The sequence below is a fragment of the Pleurodeles waltl genome, chromosome 6 (assembly GCF_031143425.1).
Source record: "Pleurodeles waltl isolate 20211129_DDA chromosome 6, aPleWal1.hap1.20221129, whole genome shotgun sequence".
Taxonomy (NCBI): Eukaryota; Metazoa; Chordata; class Amphibia; order Caudata; family Salamandridae; genus Pleurodeles; species Pleurodeles waltl.
In genome coordinates this window covers 1,064,133,711-1,064,150,821 of record NC_090445.1, presented here as the reverse complement: position 1 = coordinate 1,064,150,821, position 17,111 = coordinate 1,064,133,711, and positions in this window count along the sequence as shown.

Genomic DNA, 17,111 nt, shown 5'->3' with positions numbered 1-17,111 from the left:
CAAATAAGAAATCCCATGCCATTTGTGACAATGGGCAGGTTTTGCATTTGCCAAATAGCAAATTCTTATTAGGAAATCGTTATTAGGGATATGCAAAACCAAGGATGGCTATGGGCAAACGGGTACCCAAAAAGCACCCCAAACTTAGTGGTGCACATGTAGAGCCCACATGTGCCCAAGGAGCATGTGTGTCCTCTATTGCACTTTTAAAAAAAAAGTATTTTTGGGGTGCTTTTTTTTTTTAAAATGCACATTGTTACTATCGACTTGAAGTCCTTGGTAGTTGCATTTCCGAAATGTCCAATTCGCATTTAGGAAATGCTCTGTAGCTCTGAATAGGAAATCACAAATAAGTAATGCCTATTTGCGATTTCCTATTCATAGAATTTCAAATTGCAATGTCTACTGGGTAGAAATCACAATTTGTGATTCCCTAAGGGGCTTTGTACATCTAAAAAGCCCATTTTGTATTACTTAACAACCTGAAATAGCGATCTGGTCCATTAAGAAATGCAAAATGGCTTTGTACACCCAGCACATAGAGCAGAAAAGAAAAAAAAAGACTGCAGTGGTCCAGACAAGATCTTCGTAATGTTTCAAAATACTTGCTGAAAGACTCAGTAAAGTAGAACAAGCATTTGCTCGAGTTAAAGCTATTGGCATTGTAAATTCCTAACTGGACTCTTCTTGCCACCTAAACTAAAAATAAAAAGTCAAACAGTTGACATAAGCAAGCCGATTCAAAGCGCCATGGGCGCCATAAGCATTAGCAAAGGAGAGACACAAAAGGAAAAACAGGTTTGCTCACAGTCAAACATATTGGCAATCATGCAATTATACATGTAACAGGGACAGTCTGCAAGGCGGAAACACCACCTCCCTACGCAGGACAAACGTAAAGCATTTACCAATGATGAAGGATTTTTTAAAGGCAAGCCCACGAACGAGCGAAAGTGATAGGCCTGAGGTGGGCCTGGTTAAAAGCCCACAATCCTCACAACAGGCCAAAGCACTTGTGCGCTCGCCCTAAAAAAATGAAGTTGAAGGTAAATAACTTCTCAGTGTATTAGGACTTTTCTAAGTACAGAATGGAACAAAAGCTTTTTGGAGAGGACCGGTGCTTAAGCCAAGGAAAAAGACAAAATACATGGATAGATAGTCTGGCTTTGAAAGATAACTTACCCTAGTGGATGAGAACAGCCAACATACAAAAATAAACATATTTTAAAATTATTTCTTACTGGATTAACCCTAAGAGCAGCTTTCCAAAGTATCTTAGTCAACATTTGTCAACTATGGTAGCTGCGTACGGTATTAACAATTATAGACAATGATATAAGTGTTATGATGTTTGGAAAGATTGTATTTTACATAATTCTTATTAACTGTGAGGTCGGATGTAATCAGCTGTTGGTGCCGGACTCTGAACTGTCCATCCAGGCAGGAAATGTGCTGGTTCAATTGCTATCCAGCCCTCGCTGTTTGCCCGTTTTTCTTTGGCTCACATATCACATTAATGATAGAAGGCATTCAGTCAGTGTCAAAGGTGGAATAAACTGAAGTTGATATTTATGAGATTTATTCAACAATCGGAGGTAAACCCGTTAACAAGCCTAGGCTGACGGTGTGGACCCCAGTTTTGTAGAGAAGAGCAGGCCCGTTACCTGCAAGTAGCAAGGCAGCACATCTCTCCGCAGCTCTGTGGTCCAGATACTACCTCGACAGTTTCTTCTGCCTTGGAGTGACACCATTTTGTAAACCAAAAACTCGGACAGTCCACAAACATAAAAGGACTATCATTTTGCATCGACTAACGAGCACAGAAAGACTTAATTGACAGTGCAGACCAACATAGGAAAGGCAGACAATAGGTACTACAGGGAACTAAATGAATCTTTTACACACAGTATTAATTGGGCTAACTACATTGATTTCTGATAAGGACTAATAATTAATTCTACACCAAAATGCAGAAAACTTTCCTTAGTTTGTGTTGTCTATGCTTTCCGTAAATCAAGACGTGCTGAAACTTGCAGAGAAAGTTTGAGAAAACAGGACTGCCCAGCAAATTTAGGACACGAGGTGACGCTAACTATAATTACTTGATTTAATGGCATTGAAGGACTACACTGGCACATCTCATAAACCTATGAAACAGACTATACGTTAGCACGGCAAACAAAATTAGTGTTTTAGAGCTTGTGCCATTTGTTAATCTTTACCTAGCTAAAGGGAGGACATTACAGGCGTCTCACTAGATCACTGAGCCTATTGACATTCTGCGACGTGTAGCATTGCACATATAAAGGTAAAAACAGGGCTATAAGTGTCAAAAGCTAATTTTATGTCAAGACTGGAGGCTCTATTATGCATTCTTTTCTTACTTTATTTTCAATAGCAGCAGTCAAGAACTACAGCTCCTAAAAGGACTAGCAACAGGCTAGCCAATGGGAGCACAACAGAAACCAACACTAACCCAATCAGCAAGATCCATTGACCATAGAGACTACCCTTGACTGCAAGCAGCCCTCTTTTCTTGCTGCTCGCAGTCAAGATAAGTACTCTATTTTGGTCTTCCGTATTTATTGTCTGTGATATTATATAGTAGTGTTTATTTAGTTCATATTTTATATTTATTGCCTGTTTATACAGACGCATTGCGTGCTCTTTATACTGCCCCCCACCTTCGTTTTCTCGTTTGGGGCCAGCGCGTGCACTAACCGTTGCGCGTTTGAATTTACTGAATTTGCTATGTTCTGTCAGCGCGCTCCATTCCTTCGTGCATCTGACAGACGGGAGTGCTTCCCTGCCCGCGCGGCTCTTCTTTGCTGGCAGCGGCCCCCGGGACACCGCTTCCTTCCGGAACAAAGCCTTCCGGCTCTGTTCCTTTTCCAAAGTCGCTTCCTTCTGCCGGAAGCAAATACTGAGGAGCGAGCCCTTCGGCCCGGCTTTCTTCTTCATCCCCGCCCTCGGGGAGGAGCTGCATCGCGTTGTAGAGAGCGTGTTGCTCTCATTAACCCCTGCCTGCCCAGCAGTCTTTCTCTTTCAACAGCGAATTTCCTTTGTTTTTTAAGGGATTATTATTGTTTACTCTATTTTTATTATGGAGCTTGATAGTTCCCCCTTAATGCCTGATTTCAATGAGGATGAGTAATCCTTTAAACAGGAATTAAACATTTTTATCCAATCTTCTGTGAAACATGCTTTAAAAGCATCAATGGACAAAACGTAAAAAAACATTGAAAATTCTGTAATGTCCATGGTGTCCAATTCTATGGCCCATTCTGCGGGGGAAGGCAGAAAACGAAAAATAACTATATCTAAATCCGGTAAAGGCACGCAAATGGAAAGTGAGCTTGCCTCACACCAGACTGAGGACTCGATTCTTCCCAGGCCTTCTACGAAGGAGGGGAATATCTCTAAAAAACGGTGTCGCAATTAAAATGTAAATCAAAAACGAAACATATTTCTGCACCAAAAAAGATTGTTATTTCAAAAATATTGGACACTGATGATGAGGACATGGACGATTTATCACAATCTGACAATCCGGATGATGCGTTTTCCCCATCCTCTCCTCCCCCAAAACATATTAAACTTTCTTCCAGTGATCCTTCTTCCAGTGTTGTTGATTCAGAGGGTGTCCCCAGGTTCGATCCGTCTCTGATACAACATCCTAACTTCAATGAATGGCTCCCTTTGGACCACGTGGGCGAATATATTTCTTCTCGCTTGCGTCTACCTTTGGACAAACAGACACGGTTGAAACTAAAATCAGAGTGTCCTAGACCTTCGTTGGATTCCAACATAACAGTAACTCCGGCTATCGACCAGTCACTCATTACGTTCTTTACCAAATTCGGTAAGGATCCCCGCAAGGGGGTGGACAAGGCCTGGACCACGTGCCAGGATAAACTCCTGGACGTGGTTGGTCCCCTCGCAAGAATATTTGACTTAGCTGAATCAGCCAGATTGGAAGATTCTCCAATCGATCCCTCGGATCTGTCCCTTTGGACACAAAGAGCCTTCTGCCTTTTGGGAAATGCGAATTCGGCAATCATTCACGAGAGACGTAAGGGTCTCCTCCTAAGGATGGACCCTAAGCTGGCTAACCTGGCTACTTTGGATCCCGGCATCCAGGTCGATGGTAAACTTTTCGGTGATTCGTTCATCAAAGACCTTAGCCGTTTTGTTTCTACTTTCTCGTCTCTGGACAAGGCTCAACAATCATTAAAGAAGGTCCTTAACCAACGGGTTTTTGCCCGGGCCGGTAGAGGTAGGAGCCGCTTTACCAGCCGCACATACCCAAATCAAGGCTCAAGAGGCTATTCCAACTCTTTCTGTACCTACTCCCAGGAATTTAAACCCCACTTCTATCCCCAAAGATCAAGGGGCTTCCACAATCGCGGACAACGCTACTCCAGGACACCCAATAACCAAGGTAAGCCAACTTTCTGGCCTTCCCGTAGGAGGTCGGCTACGTTTTTTCCTTCAAAAATGGAAGTCGATTTCTTCAGACCCATGGGTTCTAAGCACTGTTCAGGGATACTGTATCGAACTCCTCTCTCCTCCTTTCCAGTCCCATCTACCTCCGTTCCCAAGATTTTCTCTCAAAATGTCCTCTCTCATTTCTTCAGAAATTCAATCCCTTCTAGACAAAAATGCCATTCACCCCAGACCCTTCCGGCTTCATCAGCTCTCTTTCTCGTTCACAAAAAGAACAAGAAGCTAAGACCAGTAATCAACCTAAAATCATTCAATCAATTTGTCGTCTATCGACACTTCAAGATGGAAACCATCCATCCATCTCAGGGATATTTTACTTCAATTCGATTGGTTGGCCAGACTAGATTTCCAGGATGCGTATCTAACCATTCTTATTCATCCTTCGCACAAAAAATTCTTACAATTCAATTGGAATTCAAAAACGTATCACTTTTCCTCCCTTCCTTTCATTCTAACGTCGGCACCTTGGTGCTTCACGAAACTGATGAAACCTGTTGTGGCCTACCTTCGATTTGTGGCATCAGGCTTATTATTTATCTCGAGGATATCCTTATCATGCACCAAAGCACATCTTCCCTTCTGTCTCATCTTCATTCAACAACCACGCTCCTTTCGGAACTGGGTTTCCTTATAAATCACGAAAAATCCATGGTGATTCCTTACCAACAAATAGAATTTCTAGGCTTCCAGATAGATTCTGTATCGGCCACTCTTCTCCTTCCTCTTTCCAAGGTTGCTGCAATCAAGAGAGAGTTGGTCCTAACACTTCAAAAAGACGCTATTTCCCTCAGATCTCTTGCAAGGGTCGTAGGCCTTCTCTCCTCTTCGATCCAGGCCATTTTCCCAGGGCCTCTACATTACCGTGCACTACAGCGTCTCAAAATTCGTCATCTTCGGCGAGGCTTGGCCTTTTCCGACCTCGTGTCTCTAGATCAAGAATCTCAAATGGAAATTCAATGGTGGATATCCCATTTAGAGGCCTGGAACGGCAGATCCATCTTCCCCTCTGTGCCCGATTTTGTGTTAGAATCAGATGCAAGTCTCACGGGCTGGGGCGCCTGCTGTGGTTCGATATCGACTGGCGGTATATGGTCCGCAAATTGCACATAAACTGTTTAGAGCTTCTTGCAGGCTCCTTTGCGATCAGAAGTTTTACAAAAAACAGGGCGTGATGCTCCATCCTACTCCGCATGGCAACATATCCGCGGTACGATACATCAACCACTTAGGAGGCACCAGGTCCAGGACCCTCGCTCTTCTGGCAAAGTGCCTCTGGGAAGTCTGTCTTTCCCACAAATTTTCCCTTCTAGCCGAATATCTCCCAGGATCCTTGAATTCCACTGCAGATTGGCATTCTCGCCATCTCACGGACTCCAGCGAATGGAAACTACACCGCTCAATTTTTCTTCAAATCACAAGGAAATGGGGTCCTTTCCATGTGGATCTCTTTGCGTCCAGACTCAATACTCAGCTTCCACATTTCTTCAGTTGGCGCCCGGATCCTCTGGCCATCGCTGCAGACGCTTTCCTCCAAGATTGGTCCCGGACACTCAATTATGCCTTTCCTCCTTTTCTTCTAATCAACAGAGTCTTGACCCTGGTCAGACGTCAAAAGGAGTCTCTTGTCCTGATAGTTCCCTTCTGGCAATCCCAGGTTTGGTTTCTGCCTCTTCTCGAGCTAACGGTAGACTTTCCGGTTTTGCTTCCGGCGTTTCCGTCCCTTCTTCTAGACCCTTTAGGTCGTCCCCACAATCAAATTCTCACCAACTCTCTAACCCTTTCAGCTTGGAACATCTCCGGCCTACCCAACAGTCCTTCCCTATTTCGTCAGAAGCTTCAGAGTTCATTAACAATGCATGGGCACCTGGCACAAGGCAAGCCTACAGACCAGATTGGGCTCTTTGATCTGTGTGGGAAAATGTGCCAATCCCTTTTCAACAGATTTAAATTTAATTATAAATTTTCTAGCGGCCCAGGCGGTATGGGTAAATCTTATCAGACAATAAACTTTTACTGATCTGCTATATCTATGAACCAATCAAATATTGACGGCAAACCAATCGGAGTCCATCCCTTGATTTGTCGTCTCTTAAAAGGTGTGAAACTCTCGAGACCTCCAACCACCAAATATTCCCATGTCTGGGACATTTCCCTAGTTTTGAATCTTCTTCTCTTCTGGCCAGACAACTCAAGTCTTTCTCTTAAAATGCTTTCTGCCAAACTAACTATGTTGTTATGTTTAATTTCAATCAAATGAGTATCGGACGTTAAATCCTTAGATGTGTCCGCCCGGCAGTTCTTACCCTCGGGTGTTCTATTCCATATTTCCAAACGCACCAAAACCAATTTACATTCTGTCTTCTATCCTTTCTTTCCTGACAAACCAAAACTGTGTGTGGGTCTTTGTTTAAAAGAATATGAAAAAAGAACTGATAACCTGAGAACGTCCTCTTCCAATCAACTTTTGATTTCCTTTCGCAAACCACACAATCCGGTGGCTTCTGCAACTTTGGCCCGTGGGTTAAATGGATTATGTCCCTGCCGGGTATTGATATTTCAGTTTTTGGAGCCCATTCTTCTAGGGGAGCTATGGCCTCAAAGGCTTTCTCTCTGGGATCTAGTTTGGAGGACATTCTCAGGTCAGCAGATTGGTCTAATGGCAATGTTTTCAAAACCTTCTATTGTAAACCTGTTAGAACTTTCTTCTTCATTGGTTATTGACAAGCTTTAAACTTGCATAATAGAGCCTCTGGTCTTGACATAAAATGTAGATTTTCCTAGTAATTTATGATGGAAAGTATTAATTTTATTAAAGACACGGAGGCGAATATTATCCCACCGCAGCACTTATAATAACATGTATTTTCTTTCTCCCTCCCTGCGACTCCTGCATTGCCTTCAGCTTCGGGATAACGCCGTTGGCTTCATTTCCTCCTTTGTCAATGGGAAACCCCTGGATTCTGCTTTCCAACCTCCTCAGGATCAACTTCCTTCTTCAACGTCCTCCTGGTTTATTGCTGGTGTTCAAGACCTTTGTTCTGCTTCCCTCGCTCTAGCAATTGTTGGGCTTATTTTCCCATTGTTTTATGACTCTATTTGACTTGCTCGTTCAAGAAAAGAGGGCTGCTTGCAGTCAAGGGTAGTCTCTATGGTCAATGGATCTTGCTGATAGGTTTAGTGTTGGTTTCTGTTTTGCTCCCATTGGCTAGCCTGCTGCTAGTCCTTTTGGGAGCTGTAGTTCTTGACTGCCGCTATTGAAAATAAAGTAAGAAAAGAATGCATAATATTCGCCTCCGTGACATTAATAAAAGTAAGACTTTCCGTCATAAATTACTAGGAAAATCTACATTATCAAATCAAGACTCAATAATAGTACAGCTGTGCATATGACATAGAACATGGAGAATGGTGCAAGGATCTATGAATATATATTTGCCTTTGCTACAACATGGATCCAAAAATTAAACATACAGGGCCTCTTTTTAAACGTGAGATAGCATTAAAGTTGTGCTCACGTCTCACAATCCAAACAAAAATAGGGCAGTGTTTTCATTAAATAACCCCTCTCCTTCCTTCTCAGATGTTGTGAAGAGTCCAAGGGGACGGTGCACAACCGTGGGCATCAACGGAGGGTCTTTTCAGATTCTGATGTGCCCCTCTTTACATCCTGCTACTTTAATGCAGGAAAGACTTCAAAACGATAGTTAAATAATTAACATCTTAAGTGCAAGCTACCTGCCCCTCTCCTGAAACCTGGGACATTTGTTAGTTTTCATTAAAACTCTTGGGCGGCGGGACAGTCTACAAAAAAAAAAAAAAAGGGACAGTCCGGAGACATTTTTAGATGTCTGGTCACCCTATCCTACCTGCACATCCTCACCCGCACGCACATCCTCATCCCGCCCAAAAATTGCTTCCATAAAAACTCACTCACGCCACAATGGTGAAGAGATGTTTGGGAGGCTTAATGTTTCTTCAATGCCCTATTGGGAGGGTAGAAGGGAATAGGTGACACGTGACAGAGAGAAGATAGCAGTACAAGTAGTAGTGACAGAAGATGATGATTGAGGAGATCAAGATATTGGTCAGGGTGAACAGGAGATAGAGATACACCGTTCTACGTCTAATTGCCTCTGGGTCAATCTCTGCATCCTTGGATGTCTCCAGGTCGACTGCATGTCCGTCTTCTGAGGCTTCAACTGGAACACATGGCTCCTCTTTCACCTCACGGAGATCGCCTTATAATGGGTGGAAGGGCGACAAACTGTGATAGGGTGACCAACTCCGCTAGCCGTGCTTATGGAGCCCTTGCTATCAATAACCTCACATGGCTGTGGGTCATAATTAGGGTCGAGTATAAGTGTTCTATTTGACAGCACCAGGCTGCCTGCATCACTTGTTAGCATCAGACCTAATTATTGCCTTCTGAACTACAATACAAGGCCCCATTTCTACTAGTATTTGTGAATTTGATTCCTCTTTAAGATAAGGACTCTCAAAGCCAAACTTTCTTTCAAGCACATGTTCATTGGGGAAGATCCCAGCTATACAGGTAGTGGCGGCTACTACTCAACAAGGTTGGTATGTTAAAAAAAAATTTTTTAAAATTAAAAACACTCACCTTTTGTGTCGGGAGAGACTGTACTGTTGCTCCTTTATCCTCTTCTCTTCCCGGCAGCACTGAAGCACACTCCCCTAAGCCAATCATGACGATGCTGTTACCAGCATGACAGAAGCGTTGTGATTAGTCTGAGCGGCTTGGTTCGACATGCAGAGGGAACCTGAGCACGTTCTCCCAGCTGTGCAATACATACGGGTGGAGAAATGCTAAGTGTGCATGCCAAACGGTCATGCGTACTTATGATGAACATGCCAATCACTTTCTGTGATGTAGCACAGCCCCGCCCTTCCTGTGAGGTAGCCTAGCCCAGCCCGCTCACCCTAACCTGGCTCCAGAGGAAAAATAAAATGATAACATTGTGTTATTTTATTTTTCCTTTTTCTTCACTGCACAAAGCAGTGGGGCGAGTCAGAGGAGCCGCTACTGCATACAGGGTGTTTTTAGATATGCACTGTTGAACAGAGAGCTGCAGAACTAGCATACAAATTTAGGATGTCCACAAAACATTCTACAATACCGTTGGCCTGAGGCTAGAGTGGCATTCTCTTCCAGTGCTTGAAACCCAGCATAGGTGCAAAATGCTTGAACTCTCCTTCATAGAAAGGAGGGTTGTCATCTGATTTCACCCATGGACGGGATACCAAATGTGGAGATTTTGATGGCTGCTGTCATGACCACATTGATCACAGACTGAGGACGGTCATAACCTTTATAAATGAGGCTGCTAACAGCAGATGCTGGCCCATGGGGATAGATACAAAGTAATCAACTGCAAGTTCCTTTGATACACTTGATTGAAACTAAAAACATTTGCAAGAATTCAAGAACATCAGCTTTCCAAGAGCCTGGCACACTTACCATTCTTCTACGATCTTCTCCAGCAGTTCATCGAGAACCCAGACCTTTTGGCTTTACTGCTGCTTGGTAGCCACGTGCCTCTGTGGTCCTTGTGTGCCAGTTTAATGCTTTAACACCAAAGTAAGCGAGGGACAATTAGGCATGTTCCTTTCAGTAGTACTCTACTTCTTGGAGAGTTCATTGTGACATTTCAAAATACATTGATATCCTTAAGATATCTGTGTTGGTGCGGCTTACAAATATGTTCTAGATCTTTCCATTGAGTATCAAGGAGATCAGCTGCAACTCAGAGTAGGGTCATGGAGTGATGCTTGAAAAAAATTATTTTTGCTTAGAGCACACAGGCACAATTGAGTGTCTGATAACATAGTGAAGATATTTATCCGCCACTGAAGCCCTTCAGAAGTAACAAGGGGAAATCTTTAGAAAAATTAAGCAGGATTCTTATCCTAACCCGTGTGACGGGAGTATCCTGAACTTGTTGTCCTAACGTGACAGTCCCTAACATGTCTACCTTTGGAGGAAACGTGGCTTATAATAGTGAACAATGCCTGATGCACTGTGATTATAGTGAATGCTTTCTACAGAAAATACATGAATGTGTTTACAAATCTACATGATGGCTCCTTTTCTACAGCTTGTTAGTAGGCTTTTCAGTACACTTTGGTTAGCATACACGGTCATTCGAAGTGGGGGGGCTTCAGGGTCAATGTCTCCCTAGGCCAGGATGTCCCCTAATACCACAGAATTTATACTGACCACAAGGATGGTGTCCACAGTAGCCAAATGAGGTCAGATTCTCAACTTCTGTGAACTTTGAAATTTCCTGGACCACTTGAAAGGATGCATTATTTGTAGGATTGCGCAGAGGCTCACTTAATAAGGCACAATCTGGGATGTATTGGGAGCAGTAGCTGGCTAGTCCGAGGAAGGCAAAAAGAGACAAGCCATTTTCCTGCAAGGGCCAGTGTGAGGGCAGAGCCATTTTCCAGATCGGGCTCATGCCTTCCTGTGGAGGAAAGCTGTAACATTTTAGCAAGGCCTTTCCAAAATGATATCTTGTCTTGTTGAGCATAGCACTGCCTTCCCCGAGGGCTCAGCAAACTGAACAGTGACTCGTCATGTTCCTCTTAATCTGCCGAAGACCAAAATGACATTGCAATTTAGCCAAATTGGTAGTCCTTGAATAAATCAAGTTGCATTTCCTCTTGTAAAAAACCTTGACAGCCAAGGAACCGATAAAACCGAGGCAGCTGTACTTGAAAAGGCCCAGTGGCTGGGAAGGTGGTAATGCAAGTTGATACTTTTTAATTAGAATTGATGGTCTCAGTTATAGAGCTCCAAATTTGATAAAAACGTGGGTCAATTTAGCTGGCGAGTCTTGCCCTGGAACAGGTTAGTGCATGTCTAGGGGTGTGCGGGTCTTGCCTTCAACCGTGACGTTTTGGAATTGGAATTATTGTTAAATCCCAGGGAATTGGCCTTTTTGGAGTTTCTATGATGTCCTTGTTTGAGATGGTTCTCCATTTCCTGTTTGACCCATTTTTGTATTCTAAACAGTATGCCACAGAAGTGCTGAGCAAAAGGTTTGATCTGTGAACGTTAAAGTACATTTTTCAGCCCTTGGGCTTGCTTTGGAACAGTTCTGGGGGCATCTTCTGAAGTTCGACTTCTTCGGCCATTACTCAATAGTAGCTGATTTTGTGAGGACTAGTGACGGCTGATATTCAGCAGTGCGTCGTGGTCAGTATGACCCCTGGTTTTCTAGGTTTTGCAATTGCTGTTGGCATAAGGCAGCATTCTGCAATGATCTGAGCGAGAAGAAACTACTCGAAAGTAACAGTGTTGAATGGGCTGTTTAGCCTCGTAACAGAAGTCAGTGGTCTTGCCTGTTTTTAATAAAGTAGAATGAAATGTATATCATTCGCAGATAACGTTTGTTTTCGGATTAAAGTGTGTTACTATGCTATGCTTTAGATTGTCATATGAAGCTCTTCAGTCTCCTCAAACTGATAGTTGGCGCCTCGAGTGTCAGACCCAATGCAGTACATGGTGGCCTCTCATTCTCAATGCCAAAGCGCCATTTTAAATTTCTGTCTTTTAGCTACCGTGCTGAACGGCGAAGAGGGCCAATCGGAGGCAGGATGTGGAGTCCAATGAGCCGCAGGTGGCACTTGAAGGCAGAGAAGCAGACCAGGTGCTCAAACCGACGTGTTACCAGCATCAAATATAACACATTCCCACAGCGTCATAGGCACCGGAAGTCAGCAAGGCTGGCACGTTAAGTTTATTCAGTTTGACAGAGGTTTGCCGCTAAACGCCATAATGAGAGTATGCTGGGGAGGGGGTTTCAAAGAAATGCAGTCTGTCTTGTGAAAATAGATTTTCAGCCCAAAACAGTTGGGCGGCACGTGTTTCGTCACCTTGCTTCTGACCCACTTCCACCTCCCGTTCACTCAGTGTGGTTTGGTTTTAATTTTTAACAGCATAAGTATGTAGAGGAATAAACAATAAGAAGGCATTCTTTACGATGCGGCAACACACACACACACTGAGTGCTTAATGGATTTGAAAGCTTTGCAGTTATGTGGTCAACTATATGGTGAATTATTTAGAAGACTGAGAAAAAACTCAAACTTCGTTTTTGAACTGTCTTAATGGAAAACGATAGCATGGTGATAATTCACCTCTTGCCCGCACTCTCTCATCAGTGGGACATTGGGCACGCTCTGGAGGCAGCTGTTATATACCTTATAGTTCTATTATGCAGAACGTGTCTAGAGACCATTCTACGTAAATAAACCTTGCTGTTGCACGTCTGCTGCCAGCCCTACCTCAACAATGTCTCCAAGGAAAACAAACTCCTGGCTCCATCTTCTCAATTTCCAGGCCTGAGCTTGCAGGTTTCTCAAGCCCTAATGAAAAATGTTTTCTCTCTGCGCGGGCAAGATGTCCTTTCTCTGGGGTAGTTTCCGTAGCGGGAATAAATTGGATTGCTGAAGCTCTGAAATTTAAATTTATCTGGCTCAGGGCTTTAAATGGGAAAAAATAAGTGCAGGTACTCATTAACATATACTAGTAGTGTGGTGGGTGGGGTTAGGGGCGGGGCTAAGAGCAAGACATGAAGATACTTTGACTTATATACCAGTTGCAGCACATACCAAGGCCCATGAGAAATGTGTTTGAATAAACAAAACAAGTTAACTCCTTAAACTAAATGAAAGCGAAACACAATGCTATTTATCTTACTGGCATACTGTTATTTGCTGTCGTTTTGTACAATACTATATATTCTTGAACGTGCACACACAGAAAGAAACAAGCAGACACGCAGACCCAAAGCATTCCACACAGTCCTCCATGTGTTCCGATTCTCTCCATCTTTCATTCGCTTTTCTCTCACACAAAGACACACATACCAGCAGGCAAACACGCATACATAAGCAGACCCTCGTTCAAGAGACTCCGGTGGGATCAAAGCCATTTTAAACTTTCCTCCCATGGCTTTCTTAGTTGTCACAGCTGGGCTGCCTCAATTCCTGTGTTTACACAAAAGCACACGAGTGTGTAAATGTGATTGACAGCACAAGGTCTGAATGGACCCTGTTCTGTCAAACACAGCGTGATCGTGAATACTCAGGCATTAGGCACATAATCCCAGACAGAAGCACCTTCGCTGTCAGAGGCAGGTTCAACTCTGACAGCCTAGTGCTCACCAGCACTAGCAGCTAATGAGCCTATCTTTCATGAGTACCGGTACTCTCCTTGGCAGCAGAGAAGTGCCGATACTCAGAGTGAAAAAAATAAGAAGTGCCGGTACTCAGTACCTGTGAGTACCGGCCCATTTAAAGCACTGATCTGGCTCAGTCTGTGATAATCAAGTCAAGTACTGTCTTGTGACCACTGATCTTTTTAATAATTTTCTATACGATAGAAACCCAAAAGATGGCATTAAAGCAGTGGAAAAATACATCCTAGTGTGAAAGCATTTCCCAGCAAAAAGCTCTGACACTGCAGGGAGTCAAAAAGATCTGATTTCTGATCCTGTCAATTGGAAAACACATCAAATAAGTTCACATACTGAGTGCTCCAAGTGAAAACAAACGTCCAATACTGCCCCCTGATAAAATTCACACTCGTGGCTGACAGATGCTAACCACCCCTTCTCCTCAGTACCAATATGTCATATGCTCTTAAGACAAAGAACTGGAATGTTATGCCTTCCATTTTGTTAGAATAATGCATCTCTAGCATGTTATCTGTCAAAGTTCGAAACTTGTCCTGCACTAAGGGTGGAGTGGACGGAATGCGTCCAAAGACAGGTGCACTTCTCTACCCTGCAGGCCTCTGAGAAAATCCTCTTTCCCAAATCAGTTTCCCACCCTAGGATGGAGGTATCTGTCACAGTGATCAATATGTTCAGTGCAGATGGAGACAAAAAGAAATCCTAAAAGATCAATGGTGCTTTAGGAATACATGTGCGGAATCAAACAATTTGCATCTAATTGTCTGCCCTGGATCCTTAAGTTGCACTGCAGCTTCTTCATGTTCCTCCTCATCAGGGGAACTAGAAGAATGCAATGTCACATGAAGACCAGTAATGAAGAAACAATGTCAGCCAAAGATGGAATCTGGGCAGGACTGTATTAGGCCCTATAAACGCAGGAACATCACCGCCCAAGATGGGACCTGGATGTGCCATTTTATGGATTGTGCTGATGTTTACCTGCAGTATGAAAACATTCCCTATTAAAGTGCCCAGGGATGGCCTCGCTAAACACCGTTGCATTTCTAGGTGATCCCACTACATGGAAATTGGGAATGGTCATAAAACCTAGCAGAGGTTCAATGGGAAAAAACAGTGCTACAGGGTTTAGAATAAATTATGACTAAAAATGAAACAAACTAGGATGAATATATAGTCTCGCCAGCTACAACCCACAAACTTTCTGTGACCTTTCCATTCGAGCAATTGCTAGTAAGAATCATCCCATCTTCATTCATGTCCATGGAGGGATGGGGAAACCCAGTAGATCCAAGGATGAGCCAAAAGCTCCTGAAGAGGACATGCTTCTGAGTAAGAGGTACCACTTTACTTATGTATTTTTGGGAGTACTTCAGAGCAGTACAAGTCTCCTTTCAATTACTTTACTTGCTTAGTTGAAAACTCGGTCATGGAAAACTGTGCTGCTGTCTAAGCAACCTTCAAGTTCATGTCAGTAGAAGGTTTCACAGGAATGATATGGAACAGTGCAGCAAACACCATGTGATGATGCTGGCTGTGGCATAAACTGCACTACAACCCGAATGAACATGGTGTACGTTTGAAGTTGCAAGTTGTACCACTGGCTTAGGAATCTTAAGTAACTGAACCTGGGTAAGAACGACTTACGTGTCTAAGTAGAAAGGAGCCATTCTGGGAGTCAACAGAACAATGGTAGCTCCCAGTTATTTGCCAGCAGCCAAACGTTTAATAGTAATGTCATAAAATATTTTTAGCACAACCCTGCAAAAGTCCTCTATGAGATCCGCATCACAAGAAGAATGAAAGGAAGTTGACGTTTTGCTTAGTGTGCTGCTTCCATAATGCAAGTCTTAGCTATGAGGACTGATTTGATATCTTCAGATATGTAGTTAAGCAGCAATGGTCACAATACCACTCAGGCAGCGGCAAGATGAAGGAAATCACTGCTGCACGTGCCTTTCATTTTTGCACTTGGATAGGTGCAATAAGGATTTTTCCTTCAGTTGCAAACTTTGAAAAGAAGTCAGTCGACTCAGGTAGGGAAATTGTTTCTCAGTGCCCTTTGCCTATTGCTGGAATGTTATACAGTGGTTTGCTTTCTTTCTATGAATGTAAAGTGTTTAATTTGCTGCAAAGAACACATTATCCTGGGCCATGGTTGAGATCAAAGCAAAAGATTCAAGAGGCACAAGGGTAAGACAGCCTCAACTTAAAACCAAACAAATTAATTGTCAAATGCAGAAGATCAGTAAAAACGAAAACTGAGACATTAGTTAAAACAAAAGTGGAAATAAATTAGAAACATGTCAGACTGTGGATCCTGTATCTGTGGAGGGTCAAAGAAAAGGAACTGAGATCACAAGTATGTGGCACTATTGTGAAACTGCAAAGTCACTGTTGACACCACTTTGTCTCCAATTAATTCTGGGATGGGTAAGTAATGAAAACATTCTGAGTCCATTTACGTGCCAGGAAATACTTCTAGATGATGTACCAGAGTTCAGCCGAGCCAGAATTTGCAAAAGTGAACTACTGGGAGTAGGAAAGCGATATTAGATCAGTGAAGTCACTCAGGTGCAAGTTCTGGTAGGATTCCTTTGTGAGCTTTGTGTGTTTTGTACAACGCACTGAAAGTAATCCTGATTGCATATATGAAGCTAAAATAGAGGATGGCGATCATCTTTGGAGTCCCCCAAGGATTGTCCCTCAGCCAGACCCTCTTCAACACTTACATGACCCCCCTGGCCGTCACCGTCAGATCACATGGACTCAACATCATCTACGTTGACGACACACAGCTCATCCTCTCACTGTTCTAAGATCCTTTCACCACAAAAGCTAATTTCCAGAGATGCATGATGAACGTGGCGGACTGGATGTAGAACAACTTCCTCAAACTCAAAACCGAAAAAACGGAAGTCCTCATCTTTGCTAACAACACTCACCATGGACTGACATATGGTGGCCCGCAGACCTAGGCACACACCCCCACACCAAAAGACCACGCCCACAATCTCTGCATCATCCTGGATAGCAAGCTATCCATGAAGAAACAGTCGACGCAGTCTCATTTGCCTGCTTCCACACCCTTTGCGAGCTCTGTAAGATCTATAGCTGGCTCCCGCAGTCACCAGTAGGACCGTCACACAGACCCTTATCACCAGCAGACTAGACTAAAGAAACTCACTGTACATAGGAATCACAGCACGCCTCCTGAAGAGACTCCAGGCAATACAGAACTCAGCGGCAAGACTAGTACTCCACTGCCCCCAGAAGGACCCACATCACACCCCATCTCAAAAAACTACAATGGCTCCCGACTCTGAAGAGATGACATTTCAAGATACTGACCCACGCCTGTAAGGTCCTAATCAACAAAGG